Below are 11219 nucleotides of genomic sequence, written 5' to 3'. Positions count from 1 at the left end.
GAATTTCCTCTACTACGCTGGCTCTAATGCCCCCTTAATGCGGACACCTTAATAATTGTCAAATAAATTCAGCGAAAAAGTGCTGCAGCTTAGACGGTGTGAGTGTGATGACGTCATAAAGTCAGCGCGGTTATCCAGCGATTGTAGTGAGTTAGCGCTTACTTCGCTATATTGGGAGGAGTAAATCACGATTTCATTACCCTCGAAGTTTCATTACCCTTTACGTGAAACTTTTCAAGAGATCAACAACTTGATATTAATTTATTTGTTTAGTTTAAACTCCTGAATAATAAAGTGCAATGTGAATATGTAAATAGATTAAGAATTTGTGTAAAATATATCGAAGAAGAAGAAGCAGTGGGTATAAACTATTTGGTACAAAATGATAAAAAAAATCTCGCACCCAGTTTTTTTTACAATGACAATTGACATTATATTACTTCAGTTTTAATTATCTTGCATTTAGTCCGCAGATTTAAAAAACCCTAAAAAATAAGCCCAAAAATAGGCACCTAGCCAATTCCGGGTATTTAAACGAGTCCTACCGCAACAATATACCGATTCCTCAAAGTTGTTTAAACTGGTATCGCGAATTCTCATCTCAACCGTGATAGGACATAAATAACAAGTCATATTTTCACGCCATTTCAACTCTGCCCCCCACAAAGGAATGCACGTCTGTTTAGATTAATGTACCTTCATATATTTATACCCCTCTCTTTCGCTTATTTCCTTTTCTTAACTCAACTATGTACCCACCTACAAGCTATTTTCAACTATATCCTGTAGTGCTAAAGTTCAAATTTGGTTACCTATTCAGGAAAGGTAAGCCGTTTTAAAGTTTGCAGGAGATGAATTTTCCACAAACTTTTCTCCGTGTCTATCTGAGCACTTTGTAAGATAAAAATGTGGACCCGTAGGAGAATAGATCAAGCCTGTCTGCGGCGAGGTGGTTGACTACCGACAAAAAGTTGCTGTTACACGGTGACCAGGCTTGAAGAAAATAGCGAAACTCATGTATGAAGTTGAAGAATTATGCAGTAAACTTCAAAGTTAATTTAAATTTGTTTCAGTCCTTTTTCGATTATATGACGTCGCATTTTTAACTAAAAAGAAGCTGAAGGGAAATATTTCATTGTGAAAAGTATGCGTAGGCCAACTCATCTTCGTTCCTTTTTTATTGTAAGTAGGTAGACTTAAATGATTTTAATATAGTTATATTATATCCTACTACTATTATAAAGGCGAAAGTTTGTAAGTATGGATGTATGGATGTTTGTAACTCTTTCACGTAAAAACTACTGAATGGATTTGAATGAAACTTTACCACAATATAGCTTATACATCAGAATAACACATAGGATAGGTTTTATCCCGGAAATCCCACGGGAACGGGAACTATGCGGGGTTTCCTTTGAAAACGCGGGCGAAGCCGCGGGCGGAAATCTATTGTATAATAAAAATATAATAAAATAATTTAGTAATAATGTTGTGAATAGAAAAACATAACCTATCATTATTTTTAAAAGTCGTACAAATTCCCGCCTTTCCTAGTCCCACGTTAGAACTTAACATGCTGACCCTACAGTGAGTCTTGACAGTCGCTACATTAGCTTTGCCGGATACTTTGTACTTGTTGAAACATTAATTTCGCGAAACTCTACACATTTATCACATGTACTCAGCGTGCATTGAAAATGTTAGTTTAAATTTTATAGAACTAAATTTTATTCGTCATTGTCGCTTGCTCATGAATTGTAATAAGATTATGAACACATGTAGCTGTGAATGTACAATTTGTGTAGTTATTATTTTAGTTTTATTGTTGTAGTTATCTTTTTAGTACTTGAGCGTGTGGTTTTAATTCTCAAAAAATATGAGTAAAGTTCCTGCTCTTTACATAATATAGGCTGTTATACTTGGCTTGTTTTTGGGATTATCATCCATTTTCCGTGCTCTCTTAAATTGAAATATTTGGTAATCGGTTTTCAAGGAAATTTATTATTTTGCATCTTCATCATAATACATTTGCCAGCAGACCTAGATATCATTTCTAAGCATAAATGAGATCTAAACTATTCATAATCATGGAATTTGCCTCTTCCAGACCTCTTACACAACCTAGTACATCAACCATGTGAATCAACTGTCAATAACGTATTTAAAATAAGAGAATAGCAGTTCTAAGATTTCCACGGCTCACAAGAAAGCGAATTTTTTCCATCATTTGTATTGAATACAATAGATCGATCAATATATGACTGCATTTATTTTTTGCAACCAAGTATCATAAATATTACGTACTTTGATCCGACGTCCGTATAATTTTTAAGGTAAAACAACGCTATTTGGGACGTTTAAATAAAACTATTAAATAAATTAAGTTTAAGGTGATGAATTAATTTTTCTAACATTTACGGCCCTTTTTAAACCTTCGTAATTTTTATATTATTAAAGTTGTCGTGATGAAAATTCTTGACAAGAAAGTTCAATAGTAACACAATACGTCTACCGTTTTAGAAACATGATTCCATGATATTTTCTCGATAGAAAAAAAATACAAAGTTCTCATTGTTATTTTTTTTTAATCTCTGGCATCTTCAAAATAACAAACGTAAAGTTATGACTTTTTGGATATTAACTATAAAACATACAACCTATACGTCTACCGATTTAGAATTTTGAAATATGCGATGGTTTTGAAATAAACAAGAAATACTTGAAATTAGCGCGCGACCAGCCAATATAGCGAGAGCCGCCCTGTACCTTCCTACCCCGATCGCTGCACGAGTCATTCCCGCTACGGCCGTCACACGGGGAACTTGTGTCGCTCGCGCCATCGTAAAAAAGGGTGACAACACAATAAGACAAAATGAGACAAATGGGGACAATAAAGAAAATAAGAAGAAGAAACATAAAGGTTGGAGGAAAAAGAATGCTTACAATTGGAACAAATTAATGAAGTAAGTTGGTTTTATTTTAAATTTGATGATAATTGTATTATAGACGATGTTTGATATGTACCCCTGTTTTAAGTACATAACGAATGTGTAAGATTTTTTTCATTTATAGCATAGATAATCTTTTCAGAAATCCGGAATCCAGAAGGAAAATAAACCCACTGATTGTTCACAATGTGAACCCACTCCTTCGTAAGTACCTTTATTCAGTCAAAAATGTATGTTATCAACGCTCTACTGGTTTTATCGCATGATTCCATTTTTAGCAAAAAGCAACAAAGTGCAAAGAAATAAAAAATCATGGTGAACTTAGTGGAAGTATGGTGGCCGTAATATGGAACAAGAGCTCATTGGAGTAGTATTATATTTAAAAAAATACGAAAAAATTTCAAGAATTACATTTCTTAGTAGGTGGTAGATAAGTATGTTGTATAAAGAATTTGATGTTGATATTTATTTCATTAATACTTACTACACCTGTGCGGGAAATTGCTTAGTACTAAAACAGGTTTATATTCATATTTACATAGTAATGTGAGTTTTCATTTCGAAAAATTTTGTGTAAGTATATTAAATTGAGTTCCTGGGTGATCTGGAAACACAATTGGGCCCGGAAGATGGCGCTGCAGTCACTCCTCCTAATGACATGAACCGATTTGGATGAATATTTGTGTGCACATTTCATTGTTGTGGGATGATTGGTTGATTCGTTTTCACGTTAGCTAATATTATGTATTTTTGTTGTAAACTTAATTTAATGTTTATAATACATTATTATTGGTATAAATAAGCCAGTGTTCGTCTCACATTGCTGTACCTGCCTACCTACCCTACCAGGGCCTAACTTTGTTCTGGCTATTTTATTTTGATTATTTGTAATGAATAATTACAATTATAATAGAGTGCAAAAAATAAATACATGCGTCAATATATTTTGTGTTTTTTTTTAAACAATTTTTTTATTTAAAATATATCATTCTGACCGCGGCTTTGCCCGCGTGGAATTAGGTTATATCGTGAATCCTGTTTTTTTCCCACAGAAGTGTTCAGTTCGGATAAAAAGTATCCTATGTGTAAATCCAGGCAATTAGCTATTTTATCAAAATTGGTAATATAGTCTTGACGTGATTAAGTAACAACTAACAAAAAAATATACAAATTAACATCCAAAGTTTCGCATCAGTTTTACTGTATTAGTGATATTATCTTCCACTCTTGACTTTGACTGAGAAGAATTAGGGTTTATAACTTCTTTCAGAAATAGTACCTTTCATTTCTGGGCATGATGTAATATCTACGTCAGCATCAAATTCTATCTAAATCAATTCAGTAGTCCGCGTTATTGAGTACCATTTCATTTTTTCAGAGTAACAATATTTTTTGTTATTTTAAAGATTATTTATAACCTGTATTATTTTGTAATAAAGTAAACATTACGAAATGATAATAATTATTAATAATGTCTAAGTAGTTGTTAAAAAGAAGATTATTTGTTTATAAGCAAGAAAATAAAACCAATAAATCAACAATTAAATAAATGTATGACAATATTATAACTGTATGACGACTCCATACATGTTTGTCCCGAGTCGGCCAGCGGCAGCGCGGCGAGTTTGCAAGAATGACTTCGCGCACACCCGCGTTCGCGATAGCGAGCTATTAGACTCCGCCCGCCAAGCAGTGGATTTTTTTTTGTGTATCGTCTTAAATTGTTATAATTCATATTTTGATGGTATATGTACAAAACCAATCGTAAAAAATTGGTTGTCTGTAAAGTCGGTTTACTGACGATAGTGGAACGTGACAACGTCCGATTGTGCTTCTTTGTCGCTCGTTCCGCGCTCTCGCTTGCACTTCAAGCTTTACATGGAACGCCTCAGAGCGAGGTAACGCCGCATGAGTCATGTTTTTTCGTGCGTGCAGACGGCTCGATCGAATTATAAGACGTTGTCACGTCAATAAAAATAAAAAAAGAATGCAACGTTAGAATTAATTTTAAAAGAAAATGTTGTAAGGTGTAAATCATGACATGGTGTAATTAAACATAACATAAAACAGCGAATTATTACAATATTTTAAAATTTCATTAAAAATATACAAAAGGGCTTGATATTTTAGCAAGCATATAGTTCTACACGCACTCGTCACTATTTTTAATGACACAGGATATAAAACATTGGCACCAAAGTGTCACCACCAGATGCACTTACCCTAAGGAATGGCGCTGTCAGCTTTCACCTCAATAAAGCATGTTCCATACGTCAAGATCAGAAGACGTTTGACGCGAGTTTTAAATTGAATAAGAAATAAATCTTGTCACTTTTTAAGGCTGTATTGACGGCGTCTCCGTGTCGCTGTCACCGGTTGTCGCATGTCGAGCGGTAACTAGCTGCGTTTGATGTTTACTTTATTTAGCAAACCTTTAACTGAATAAATAACTACGCTTATCGTTGCCTACATTCCGGAAATAGCTTTGCCGATTGAAGATATAGTTTCGGTCGGTAATTGGTTGTTTTACCTCATTGGAATAACAGTTGTATTCGATATCGAGTTGAACAGAATATATAGAGCAAACTTTTTACTCAACTATATTACGATTTGCTCACAGGATTTGCTCTTTATTTTCCAGGCTCTTTGTAAATACTTTTTGCAATACAATGTATATTAAGAAAAGTTAAAATATATTTCTGACTATTCATGCAAACTGAACAACAAATTCAGACGAATAATCGCCAACGTCCATACCACGTTGAATACACCGGTTCTCGTCCGATCACCGAAGTTAAGCAACGTCGGGCGCGGTCAGTACTTGGATGGGTGACCGCCTGGGAACACCGCGTGATGTTGGCTTTTTACTTTTTTATAATTTTACAGAATATGCGATGCAGCGGATGTTGCTTAATGATTGAGTGGAAATGATAGTCAATTTTGTGTAATGAGTCTTACACAGGAACAAAATCACAGCTTTTGTTTATTATTATATGAATATAAATCAATTTCCTTCGACACAAAAATGTCTATTATACAAATGCAGCTCAATTACTTATTATTTATTGCCATCAGATGTTTTTCAAAGCAAGTTTCAAAGCACATAGTTTCAAGTGCGAACTATGAGCTTTGATCTTATAAGTGTTATACTACTCTGTGATTCAATTAAGAGATTGAAATAAAACAGGCTCTTTTCAAATATCTACTTTTTACATTATATATTTAGTAGAGCCCCAAGTTTTGCTCTCGCTGTAGGCCAAAATTATCTTTGTAAATACGTATTTCAAAAAGTACGATATTTAATGAAAATAAAATGTATTATTGCATGTATGAATTATGATTGTATTAACGTATAATACACATAATTTTTAAAATCAAATGAGTAATATTTGTCGAATTTCGCAAAAAAATATGGGTGTCTGAAAATGTTTTTTTAAGGGATTTTATCGTTTTATCGTTGATATATCAAAAAGTTCCATACACAAACATATATCTTTATAATATTTTATATACATTGGCACGCTCGTTAGCAAGCGATATTTTAAAGTTATCCCCATAAATTTATCTTTGCATTGGCGTCAGTTATTCTCAACGTGGTCCGGTGTTAAAATCACTAAGTAATATTTATACAGGGTGTACCAAAAAGTAGTGATGAACGGAAGCTGAGAGGTAGAGGACCTAGAGGGCTATCCGAATCACCCCCATGTATTTAATACGATTTTTCGTATTTTCGGAGTTATGACGATTTTTTCAATTTTTCACCTATCGCCGAGTACGATGATATTTTCACTCATGCTGACGTCAATGATTGCGGAAGATGCTTGATTTTTTTTGTGTGCTAAGCTGAAAGATAGGCCAATTCAGTATGGTAACATTTACTATCGTTAGATCTTTGAATGGAATAAAAAAAAGAATGAAATGGCAAGAAAGATAAAATTACCCAGTATGTTCACCACTTCAAGGGCCCGTAAAAAAATAAAATCACATAAAAAAAGTTTTCCGTTTGACTTTTAAAAACTTGCTCTATCTATCAGATAGCTACCCTGAAAATTTCATTTTATTATTCAGAAGGCTTCAATCGAAAAATTTGAATCTAAATGTGGTAAGTGCAAAAATTGAATTAACATGATGATCATTAAAACCAATAAATAGGTGTTTAATTACCAGAAATTTTTAAAATAACCCCGCTGTTGCTCAATGCAAGTGCGACATCACCGTAAAAAGTAGTCTTTTAAATGTCTGAATGCCCTTTTATCATTTTTAATGGTTTCTTCTGCTACTATGAATTTCCGGGTTATTTCGTCCAAATTGTGGCAGTCTCTCGTCTTTGTAGTATCCCCACGGAAAATAATCAATAGGGTTTATGTCCGGGGACCGTGCAGGCCAGGCTAAAGGGCCAAGATACCCTGAAAGATGAATTGGTCGTTGCAGCCTGCGCATGCGCCGGTGAAGCCTGCCTTAAGGCGAAATGAGACCCAAAACAGACGTTTCGAGCGCACGGAGAATTAATTTTTTTCTTCAAAAACTTTGAATTAGATTTTTTTTATTTATCGATTTATTTAATTGAAGAGTTTGTTTAGTGACGTTTGGGAACCGAAACACGATTGACAAAATTTGCCTCGATAGAAAAACGTTGTGAAGTTGCCCAAAAATTAAACGGTGAATCAATTTCATTTGGACAATAGTAAAGTAATATCAATGAAACTTTATCCACATCCACTTCCATTCAATTCTTTAGGGACGTACGGGATTAGATTTTTCAATTAATACATCAGTAATTTAAAAAAAATATATTTATAAACTATGATCAAAAAATTGCGCGCAGGCCGGTCGCTTCCGCCGTTCCGCCTCCTGTTAGTCGACGCCAACGCGTCTTAGAGAGCAGTCCTGTACAACTTTTTCGCGCGGTGCCGTTGTCTACTCGCATACGTGATTTAGTGTTAGTGTTACTAAAGTTTTTCATAAACATGGTGAATTTTGGTGGCCAAAACATTGATGGTGAGAACATTAGGAATAAAATGTTGCGAAGGCAGATGAAGAAACTACAGTTATTGAATCTAAATAGGTAAGTTTAATGTTTATCATGCTTATTTATATTTATTATGTCTTTAGGTCGCTACAAGTCTAAAGATTTCAACTTCAAATATTTTGATTACTAGATATATGTTTACAAGTCTAAATTGAGAAACTCATAAATGAAAATCTGATAGTTATTTTTATTTGTAATAAGTAATATTATTTTAGTCATATTTTGAGATTTCATTACCTATTTATGATTTTTGTATTAGTACATATATGTTTACAAAGTCTGAATTTAGCAACGCACAAATCAAGATTTTATAATTTTATGCACTCTGTCTTTATTTTTATTTATAATTTTATTATTGGTATAAATAGGTAATGTTTTAGTTGTTTTTTGAGATTTCATTTTCCAATAAATATACTGCTGATTTGTGTATGTATGTTTATTTCTAATAGCGAAGCGCGACCACGAAAAATCCGATGTGCAGCTTGCAAGCCAGGACGCAATAAAGACACGTTGGTCTTTTAGACCAACCATGATTACCAGAAAGTGATATGGATCTTCAGACAGTTTCACATAGTACTTTTTTGTGTAAGTTTATTCTTATGTCATTTATTTATAAGTCATAAGATTGAAGATAGTGGAATATTTCAGACTAGTGTAAGTTATCACTGACGGGTAGGTAATTACCAGTGAGATCAGAAATAATTTTTATTTCAACTCTATTGCGTATAACTTTTTTGTTTTTTTTTTATTGTATTATAACTACTGTCTGAGGTCTTTCACTGCACCGGTAATTGTAATTTTTTTACTTATTAGATATCATGCTATTTTAGGCTTATATTGCTGATCTACTTACAATTCTATACACATGTGAGCAATCCCAAGACAAGGATTAGATAAAGGATATTTATTTATACATATATCAATTCGAATGAATGTATGTATGAGTAATTTTTTTATTTGTTTTTATGAATACTATTTGCATATTATGCATAAGCATAATTACCTACTTATAAATTTTATATAAAAAATATTTGAAAAATTTGTAGTTATGTAACTATGAAGTATGTAGGTAACTAAGCCGACAAACGACTTTTTTACGAGCTAGGACAATAGAGCGATAAACGAACAGACACAGCTGCGAAATTTTTTACTAATTTTTATAAAAGCACTTGTTATAATAATTGCGGTCAACCGTAAAATTTTGCAAACAAAAGAACGATTTTCTCAGAAAGTTTGCTATGTATGACGCCGACAATCGAGTTTATTACGGGCTAGGATAATAAAGCGACAAAGGAACGTACACAGCTGTGCAATTTTTTCTAGTTTTGATGACAGTATCTTTATAATAATCGTGGTATTATAAGAGGTATTATCAATTAATTTTTCTCCTATTATAACTTATTATGGTTGTTTCAGCACCTCAATGTACAAGGATAGCTCAAAGTAACGGGCAAGAGACATATTTATTTACGGAACAAGGAGAAGAAGTCGTATCAAGAAGATAAACATTGGAACAATAAAATGGTAACAAAACCAGCATTCGAAAATATCTGATGTAAGTATAATAAGTATAATAAGTATATCAAAATGTCGGATATATTTATTCAAAAATAATCAAAATTGTAAATAATATTTTTTGTCTATTAATGTTTTTTTTTTCAATAAATATGATATAAAAACAAAAACCCGTTTTTTTTTAATCTTTTAAAACCGATAATAATGTAAAAAAAAAACAAACGTAAATAGCATTATTCTTTTATGTATTTTTATTATCATATTGTACGTAAAGTCCCCATGTCGAAAAACTATAAAATTTGTTTACAAAGATTTGAAAATAAGCTAGTAACGTAGGTAGCGACAATTCTAACAATAACAAATATGTATTTACATCATAAAATAATTTAGTCACAAGCTCAGTTTTTGTAATCAGATTTGTACCAATTAAAAATCGACCTTCGTGCAAAGGAACAAAGGTCGATTTTTCTAGTTCGATGGGCCCGGCAACGAAAAGACGTTGCCGGATCGCTTTACTCAGCTTTAACCGCGCGAATATAAGAATATAAGTAAAGTTCATTGAACCTCCGTTAGTTCCGTATGTTTCCGTCATCTATTCAGTTGTGTGGCGTGGCGAGGGGATTTTTGTGAAGCGTCCCGCGCGCTCTTATGCTCCACCCAGGGGGCGTAGCCCAAAAGGTGCACAAGCATGATTGTATTTCGTCTTAAAGCCTGGCCTCCACGGTCCCTCGACCTAAACCCCATTGATTTGTTTCAATGGGAATATTAAAAAGACTTCGGCTACTTGAGAGAATGCCACAATTTAGACGAAATAACCCGGAAATTCATAGTAACAGAAGAAACCATTAAAAATGATAAAAGGGCATTCAGACATTTAAAAGACAACTTTTTACGGTGATGTCGCACTTGCATTGAGCAACAGCGGGGTTATTTTAAAAATTTCTGGTAATTAAACACCTATATAATATTGGTTTTAATGATCATCATGTTAATTCAATTTTTGCACTTACCACATTTAGATTTAAATTATTCGATTGAAGCCTTCTGAATAATAAAATGAAATTTTCAGGGTAGCTATCTGATAGATAGAGCAAGTTTTTAAAAGTCAAACGGAAAATTTTTTTTATGTGATTTTATTTTTTTACGGGCCCTTGAAGTGGTGAACATACTGGGTAATTTTATCTTTCTTGCCATTTAATTATTTTTTTTATTCCATTCAAAGATAGTAAATGTTACCATACTGAATTGGCCTATCTTTCAGCTTAGCACACAAAAAAAATCAAGCATCTTCCGCAATCATTGACGTCAGCATGAGTGAAAATATCATCGTACTCGGCGATAGGTGAAAAATTGAAAAAATCGTCATAACTCCGAAAATACGAAAAATCGCATAACATACATGGGGGTGATTCGGATAGCCCTCTAGGTCCTCTACCTCTCAGCTTCCGTTCATCACTACTTTTTGGTACACCCTGTATGTTATTTATAAGCATTGCGAAAGTTAGTCGGATAAAATTCAAATTGTAAATATTTAAAAAAAAACTACTTAATAGGATTATATGGTAGGTATATTTATAAATATGAAAAAAAAAACGAAATTGTAAAAAAAGCAAACATCACGCGGTGTTCCCAGGCGGTCACCCATCCAAGTACTGACCGCGCCCGACGTTGCTTAACTTCGGTGATCGGACGAGAACCGGTGTATTCAACGTGGTATGGACGTTGGC

The 11219-nt window shown here is 33.3% G+C and overlaps 2 long non-coding RNA genes and 2 other non-coding genes across 5 annotated transcripts; 3 read left to right on the top strand and 1 right to left on the bottom strand.

Moving 5' to 3' along the window:
• Positions 1-2611: 2611 nt before the first annotated feature.
• Positions 2612-3314, top strand: LOC149904978 (uncharacterized). The gene is made up of 3 exons (XR_016457185.1): positions 2612-2963; positions 3091-3152; positions 3227-3314. It is a non-coding gene; the product is annotated as an uncharacterized LOC149904978 (long non-coding RNA).
• Positions 3315-5691: 2377 nt separating this feature from the next.
• On the top strand, positions 5692-5810 carry LOC149904977 (5S ribosomal RNA). Its single transcript, XR_016457199.1, has one exon. It is a non-coding gene; the product is annotated as a 5S ribosomal RNA (ribosomal RNA).
• A 1601-nt stretch (positions 5811-7411) lies between these two features.
• Positions 7412-9548, top strand: LOC149904976 (uncharacterized). 2 transcript variants are annotated; one of them, XR_016457173.1, is made up of 3 exons: positions 7412-8013; positions 8427-8550; positions 9394-9548. It is a non-coding gene; the product is annotated as an uncharacterized LOC149904976 (long non-coding RNA). The 2 variants fall into 2 exon arrangements; XR_016457172.1 differs by having other exon boundaries at positions 8427-8562; positions 9394-9544.
• Positions 9549-11100: 1552 nt separating this feature from the next.
• Positions 11101-11219, bottom strand: LOC149904975 (5S ribosomal RNA). Its single transcript, XR_016457200.1, has one exon. It is a non-coding gene; the product is annotated as a 5S ribosomal RNA (ribosomal RNA).

Source organism: Colias eurytheme, chromosome 10, assembly GCF_061535395.1.
Source record: "Colias eurytheme isolate Ceu_HAF_F1 chromosome 10, ilColEury1 Martin Lab GWU primary, whole genome shotgun sequence".
NCBI classification, from domain to species: Eukaryota; Metazoa; Arthropoda; class Insecta; order Lepidoptera; family Pieridae; genus Colias; species Colias eurytheme.
The sequence above is the reverse complement of the archived record's forward strand: the minus strand, read 5'-3'. Positions and strand labels throughout refer to the sequence as shown.